At 46.5% G+C, this 7,890-nt stretch overlaps 1 non-coding gene across 1 annotated transcript; it reads left to right on the top strand.

Moving 5' to 3' along the window:
* Nucleotides 1–1,057: 1,057 nt before the first annotated feature.
* TRNAV-AAC (transfer RNA valine (anticodon AAC)) lies at nucleotides 1,058–1,130 on the top strand. Its single transcript has one exon. It is a non-coding gene; the product is annotated as a tRNA-Val (tRNA).
* The last annotated feature ends 6,760 nt before the right edge of the window (nucleotides 1,131–7,890 follow it).

Below are 7,890 nucleotides of genomic sequence, written 5' to 3'. Positions count from 1 at the left end.
GAAATTGGGTTCTATTCACTGCATGTTACGCATGCAAAAATTGCGCGTGTAATATGCTACACCAATGCACTTATGTAAATGAGCCCTTACTATACAATTACAAACAACCCACTTGAGGGCAACCATGAGGGCTTAAACACATCAGCGTTTGAGGAAACCCTAAGGCCTCATGTCCACGGGGAAAATCAGGCCCGCTATGGATTCTCCATGGAGAATCCGTAGCGGGTCCCTCCTGCCCCGCGGACATGAGGCATAAAAATAAGAATAAACTTACCTCCCGCCCGCTCCGGATCTTCCCTTCGCTGCGGCATCATCTTCTCTGCGTCGCGGCCGGATCTTCTTTTTGTTCGGCGACGTGCCCCGCGCATGCGCCGGCCCAAAGAAGAAAGATCTGGCCGCGACGGAGAGAAGATGGAGCCGCGGCGAAGGGAAGATCCGAAGCGGGTGAGTAAATTCCGATTTTTGTCTCCCGCGGATCCGGACGGCTTCCATAGGCTTTAATAGAAGCCCGCGGGAGCCGTCCCCGCGGGAGACCCGCACGAAAATGGAGCATGGTCCAGATTTTTTCATGCTCCATTTAAAAAAAAATCACTTTTATTGACGATCCGCGGGTATTTATCTACCCGCGGGTGGTCAATGCATCCCTATGGGATGCGGATCCGCAGGCAGGAGAAGAGTTAAAATCCGCTGCGGATTTTAATTCTTCTTTTGCCCGTGGACGTGAGGCTTAAGACTGCTGTGGCCCTCAGTGAAGATGAGTTTGACATCTGCTATACAAGACGTAGTCCCACTCAGCCACGCTCTTCCTAGAATGTTCATATAGTCTAAAAATCAGACGCCAGTCATTTGCATGCATGCTGCAGTACTCCTAACGGGGAGAGGTGACTCCTCCTAGGGAGCCTCTTGGTAAGAACATGCAGTACATTAACTGAGCTGGTGAGGGATTAGCTGACAGCTCAGTAGTCACATAATAGTTTTAGCGATTTAAGTGGACATGCTAATTACCTCTACTACCTCTCCATAAGACAATATTGCAAACCAGAACTGGCTCACAGCAGTTTCTGTAGTGTAGTGGTTATCACGTTCGCCTAACACGCGAAAGGTCCCCGGTTCGAAACCGGGCAGAAACACTTTTGTATTTCTCAGATGTATTACTGTTATTTTATTACTCTGCATTGACTTCATTGATTCTTCACAGAGATACAGAATATCGTTAGAATTCTACAGTTAATGCTAACTAAATTACAGTAAGAGATATTCTGATTTCTAACCCCGATCCTGTTTTTCATTTTTCGTAGTATTAACGCACGAGAATCCCGATAGTAGAAACAAAAGCATTGAAATCAGTGGTTTTGTTTCGTCCCGCTACGTGGATATGATTTTCAAAATGGGACAAAATTATGCACATCTGTTTAAGCCCGAAATGAGACCCTTCACACCGGCCAGAATTGGGCAAACAACTCTAAATTCCACACTGCTAAGGCCAGCTTCACATGAGCGGAGCGTTTCTGCGAAATGAGCCATTCCTTTTTGTGCGCACTGCGGCGCATTCTACTGTCCTTTTCTTGCACCTGTAAGACATGCTCATTTGCACGCGGCAAACAAACTCTGATTGAAATGGCAAATTAGTCTTAAAGCAACAAAGACAATACCAGGAGGCCAGAGTAACCTGATCCCCAAGCAGCGCTCACTAATCCTCTAGCATTCAGGTCACCATTATAAACCCAGGCAGCAGAGTGGCGCAGCGGAAGCGTGCTGGGCCCATAACCCAGAGGTCGATGGATCGAAACCATCCTCTGCTAGATGTTTTATTTCATTCTATTTGACCCTCTAAATTTTTATTCCCTTCTACAGATGTGTTCTTTGTTCTGCACGATTACGCAGTCTTTCACACATCTCCTTGCGTATTACTTGCACATTTGTGCATCCTTATTGACTTCTATGGGGACCTTTGGTGAGCAAATTCACAGAAAAATAGAACAGGTTCTATATTCTATTATGTGACCGAAAGGCACACGCAAACTACAGAAGTGTGAATGAACCCACTGAAATCAGTGCAAATTTTGCCCAAGGTACCACATTGCTACAATGATGGAACTTTCACACACAACAGAATATTTCGCTACGGTTGAGCCCTAAAGTTCGTACTGCTAATGTGCGGATTTTGATGCAGAATTGAATATATCAGAATTTGGCTGATAATTCTACATCAAAATCTGAAGTTAACAGTGTGGAATTCTGGGACGGCGTATCCTGCAGCGCTGCTGTGGAATATTCAGTCCTTTGTGAAAGGTTCCTAAAACTTGTTCCTCCTGGAATGTTGAGACCCCCCCAAAAATAATCCCCAATTATTGTAAGGTCCTGAAGGGGTTAAAGTCAGTGAGTCCGTAAGTATTTGACAAGGATGCTGCATAGCTGTCAAAGTTCCCTTGTAGAAGTAAACCATCATATCAGTAATAATAATAATATTATCCTTTATGCATCTTTTTCCCTAATTTCTGCTTTGTCATCTTTTTAAAAAATAAAATATCTTTTGGAAGAACATAAAGAGATCTTCTGCCGCCATCTTCTGGCAGCCAGAACGTTTATTTTTCCATCGACATAATTGTATGTAGGCTCGTTTTCAGTGGGACGTCCTATGGTTTCAATTGCTAAGATTCTGGAGTACATATGACTTTTTGATAGCTTTTCATTAAATGTTTTCTTGGTGACTGGACCAAAAAAAGTGCAATTCTGATGTTGCTCTTTTTTCCCAGATGACATTCACTGTGCGGGATAAATAATGCATTATTTTGATAGATCGGACTTTTATGGAAGCAGCGATACCAAATATGCTTTGAGGGTTTTTTTATTGTATTTTTATATAAATATCGTAAAAAAAAGGAGGTTAAAACTTTTTTTAACTTCGTTTTATTGATCACTTAATTAATTTGGGATACAAATACATTCCATATATCATTGTTGGTATTATGACAATAAATTCAATGACATAGTTCTTATTCGTTAGAGTATCAAAAACAGCATTCGTTGCCTGTTGCATGTATCTCATACACCATTTTATTAACAATAGAATCTTCTCCAATCTGCAAATGAGGAATAAGCAGTAAACAATGAACAAGTCTGCATTAGTAGTCGCTTGCTGTTGTGGCTATAAAGTGGTAGTAAAGGTGTCTACCCAAAGACCACAAATTTTTTGAAATTTAGCCAGACAGCCTCTATGCTGATAGACAACTTTTTCATACGGCAGTATAGTATTACCGTATATACTCGAGTATAAACCAAGTTTTTCAGCACACAAAAAATGTGCTGAAAAAGCCCCCTCGGCTTATACTCGAGAGGGGTAAAAAAAAAAAAAGAAAGAAAACCTCAATACTCACCTCTCAGCCGGCATCTGTGTTCCTGGCGCGATGCTCTCCCCGGCAGTTTGGCCAGCTGCTGCAGTCTTCTTCCCAACTGTCTTCTCCCTGGCTTGCTTTCAAAACCCTGCCGTCAGCGCTGTGATTGAATCGAGCGCCGGCCAATCACAGCCGGCGCTCAATAAATCAATCACAGCCATTCAGTGATGTCATTCTCAATGGCTGTGATTGGTTTATCGAGCGCTGTCTGTGATTGGACGGCGCTCGATACAATCTCAGAGCTGACAGTGGGGATTTTAAAACCAAGCCAGGGAGAAGACAGTGGGGAGAAGACTGCAGCAGCTGGCCGCACCGCTGGGGAGAGCATCTCGCCGGGGACACAGGCGAAGGCTGATAGGTGAGTATTGCTTTTTTTTTTTAACCTACTATATACTCGAGTATAGCTAGGCTTATGCTGAAGTCAATTAATGTTACCAATTTTTTGTGGTAAAACTTATTGACTTGGCTTATACTCGGGTCGGCTAATACTCAAGTATATATGGTAACCAGGCTTATCCATCCCGAGACGGATGGAGACTCGCCAGCCATCCATTTTAGAGCAACTGCTTTCTGAGCCCAAAACAGCACCTCCCTTACGAAGATTTGCATGCAGTGAGGCCATTGTTCTCCATTTATTAAGCCAATTAGTGCTATTTTGGGATCCAGAGTGATTGCATATGTGGAGGGCAAAAGCTGATACAAATGCTATCACCTCCCTCCAGAAGTCCCTGATATATGAGCAATCCCATAACATGTGCCAGAAATCAGCACTCGCACAATGACATCTATGACATTCTGATGTCTGAGTTCTGCCCATCCTCTGTAGTCGTATGGGTGTGAGATAAGATTGATGTATTATATATAATTGTATTAATCTATTATTTACTGCTGGGGATACCCATAGATGGGACTCTAGTATATACATTCTGCCATTCTTCTGACGTTACTTCTGGGATGAGTGCCTACCATTTATCTTGATTTGTTAGTGGGGTATGGCTAATTTTGGCCGACAGCAGGTGCGTATATAATGCAGAAATCGGTCCTTTAGGGCCTTGGGATTTGAAAATTCCTATGAAGGGGTATTTAGAAATTTGGAACGTAGCAGCAGGGAATTGGGCGTTAGCAGCATGTCGCAGTTGAAAATATCTAAATAGTTGCAGGTGGGGTGTTTGCAGCTCATCTCGTAATTGAGTACATGAGATGAACATATTGGTCCTATATATATAATCCAGAGTTACTACCCACAAGCCTACCCAGTATTGGGGATCTGGTACCAAACCCAGGGCAGGGAGAACAGGGTTATTCCATAATGGTATTTCCGCTATTGTATCTGTAAAATGTTGCACAGAATTAGCCAAGTGCCAAACAGACAGGGCCAACCTATACAACGGAAGTATGCCCTGAGCCTTAGTGTGTTCCGGTCCTTCCAGATAGCTCACCAAGTTTTTCTCATTTACTGTTTCAGCTAGGAAGTGATCTGTAATGGGGAGTTCTTCATTCAGAAACCATGATCTTAGATTCCTTAGCTGTCCCGCCTGGCAATAAAGTTTGAAATCTGGGAGGGCCATATCTGCCTGGTTTTTAGGTCTTTGTAATGTGGTTAATTTCACCTTTGCTCGGGACAAGCCACATATGAAGGTAGTAAGTGTAGAATTAAAACTTTTAATACTTTACATTTTTTTTAATAGTTAATTTTTCAAAATTTTAAACTCATTTTTACATTTTCTCTTTAGTTCCCGTAGCATAGGGCATGTGAACTTGTGATCATTTGATCGCTCATAGAGTATAATGCAATACCATAGTATTGCAATATACCGTGTTCTGACAGATAGTCTTCAGAAGGCCCCAGGCTGACGGGGTAACTGAAAGGGTTGCCGAAGGTTTCAGCTGTTGAAGTCAGACAGCACCTGCATTGTATGGAGCAAGATTGGCTCCAAATCCCAATCTATACAAACCCCAAACCACTAGGATGTTACCGTATGTTCTGTGGCATCAAGGGCTTAAAGGGTTTGTCCAACTTATTTTTGCGCATAATTTTGCACCCATTCCCAAACCTATATAAATGCAATATGTTCACTGTGGTGCTGGAATGCCATTTAAGTGCTTCAGCGCCACGGCATCTGACAAGTGACATCCCCAGGTTTCTGGCCTGGTGACGTCCTGTAAACCCATATGTCCCAACTGTCTCGAATCTGAAAAGGCAATACCAATTTTCAATTGCTGTCTTGGCTGGTGTGTGTGTCAGTAGCTACTCCCCCAGTGTGAAGTTGTTACTGTCCATGACTCACGCACCACTTGGCAGCTACATCTCCAGCAGGCGACAGTGCTGTTCCCCCAAAGAGCATCACAGTAAGTTTTGTGTGTCTGCATAAAAAGGTGTTTTCTGAGTTATTTCTTTTATATAGTTTTGGGCTCCCCGCTGTTTTGGCAGTATGGTGCTATGGCATCTGACAGGTGATGTCATCTGACCAGAAGGTCTGATGAGCCCTGAGACAGCCTTATGAGACATTACTGATGACGTGCCTGTCTGTCATCCGATTGGCTGCAGCGGCCACGTGGGTGATAACCCCGGTCACCGCTTCCACCTGATGTAAGTAGAGACCGGAGCAGCGACCAGTGACAGAGGATCAGCGCAGCCCTGGGAGGGAAGTATAGAAGGGTTTTTTCTAATAATAGTTATGTGTCCCTCCACTGTAATGTTTGGGGTTCAGAAAACCCCTTTAACTTCCTGCAGTCATTCTATCTCTGTGGTCAATGTGTTTACTGTGAATGGAAAGGAGTTGGCCTGAATGATCCCCAGCCCGCTCCACCTCAATTCACTGAGCGATCCCTTGCTCCTGTGTAAAAGCACAGAAACTATTATCGTTGGGACGAATGTTAGGTGCTTCTAAGGGTATAAAAATGTAGCTGCACCTTTAAAGATCTTCTAATCAGTATTTGACACATGTAGAAAGATATTAATGGATATGCATGAGCAACTTGTCATCTCTATCGGTGGTTCTGATCGGAGTTTCTCAGGCAAAATAGAGCAGCATGTTGCACTATTTCATACAGTAAAATGCCAGTTGGACCTCATTATAGTCAATGGGGTCCATTTGGCACAGTTCGGCTACAGCATGTACCAGATCTGGCTGTTCCAGTATTTTTGCTGTTTGGACCCGAAGACGGAGCCAAAAAATAGAAAGGTCCTGGAGCTCCAGGATCAGATCTCAATGGGTGTATTGGGTGTAATGAGTGGGTTGGTAGATGGAGATGAGAGCAGAGACTGATGACATGTACCTTGTAGAGGGCTTTTCAGACAATGGTAGAATTTTGACGTTAAAGGGGTGGTCTCGCGAAACCAAGTGGGTCTATACACTTCCGTATGGCCATATTAATGCACTTTGTAATGTACATTGTGCATTAAATATGAGCCATACAGAAGTTATTCCACTTACCTGCTCCGTTGCTAGCGTCCTCGTCTCCATGGTTCCGTCTAAATTCGCTGGCAGCTTGCTTTTTTAGACGCGCTTGCGCAGTCCGGTCTTCTCCATTCAGCACGAGCCGCTTCAGTGTGCTCCCCGCTACAGCTCTTCTGCGCATGCGCAGACGAGCTGTCACTGCTCGGGAGCGCGCTGCAGCGGCCATTCTGTACCTTCCTCTGTTAGAGGAAGGTGCAGAAACTGGAGCTGCCCAGCGGAGAAGCCCAGCCCAGCTGTCCAGCTGTCCCGAGAAGCCTCCCAGGTAAGTGATTTGTCGGGGGGGGGGGCTGCCGCTGCGCCGGGCTGCGCCGGGGGGGGCTGTCGCTGCGCCGGGGGGGGGCTGCCGCTGTGATGGGGGAACTAGCGCTAGGCCGGGGGGGCTGTCGCTGCGATGGGGGGGCTGTCGCTAGGCCGGGGGGGGGGCTGCCGCTGCGATGGGGGGGCTGTCGCTAGGCCGGGGGGGGGCTGCCGCTGCGATGGGGGGGCTGTCGCTAGGCCGGGGGGGGCTGCCGCTGTGATGGGGGAACTAGCGCTAGGCCGGGGGGGCTGTCGCTGCGATAGGGGGGCTGTCGCTAGGCCGGGGGGGGCTGTCGCTAGGCCGGGGGGGGCTGCCGCTAGGCCGGGGGAACTAGCGCTGGGCTCCGGAACCTAGCGCTGGGCTCCGGGGCCTTCACCTGGGCTGAGGGTCTAGCGCTGGGGAGCCGGGGGCTAGCGCCGGTTACCTGCTGCCTGGCGGTGGGCGTCTGGTCGGCGGCTGCGGGGCGTCTGGTCGGCGGCTGCGATGCGTCCGGTTGCCATGGAGACACAGCTGGCGGCGTCTCGGGAGCGCGCACGTCGGGCTGCAGCGAGCGACGGGGAAAGAGCCGGCGGCCATCTTGAGGAAACTTTTATAAGTTGCTGAAACGCTGGAACGGTAAGTACGAACCAGCTAGAAATGTCATTTACAGGGGTAATTAGTAATGTATGTTTAATGGGGGGGACTGGGCAAAAAAAAAATTTAACTGCTTCCTCGAGACATCTCCTTTAAGGAAGAT

This window comes from Eleutherodactylus coqui, chromosome 2, assembly GCF_035609145.1.
Source record: "Eleutherodactylus coqui strain aEleCoq1 chromosome 2, aEleCoq1.hap1, whole genome shotgun sequence".
NCBI lineage: Eukaryota > Metazoa > Chordata > Amphibia > Anura > Eleutherodactylidae > Eleutherodactylus > Eleutherodactylus coqui.
Note: the sequence above shows the minus strand (reverse complement) of the source record. Positions and strands in the feature narration are given on the sequence as shown.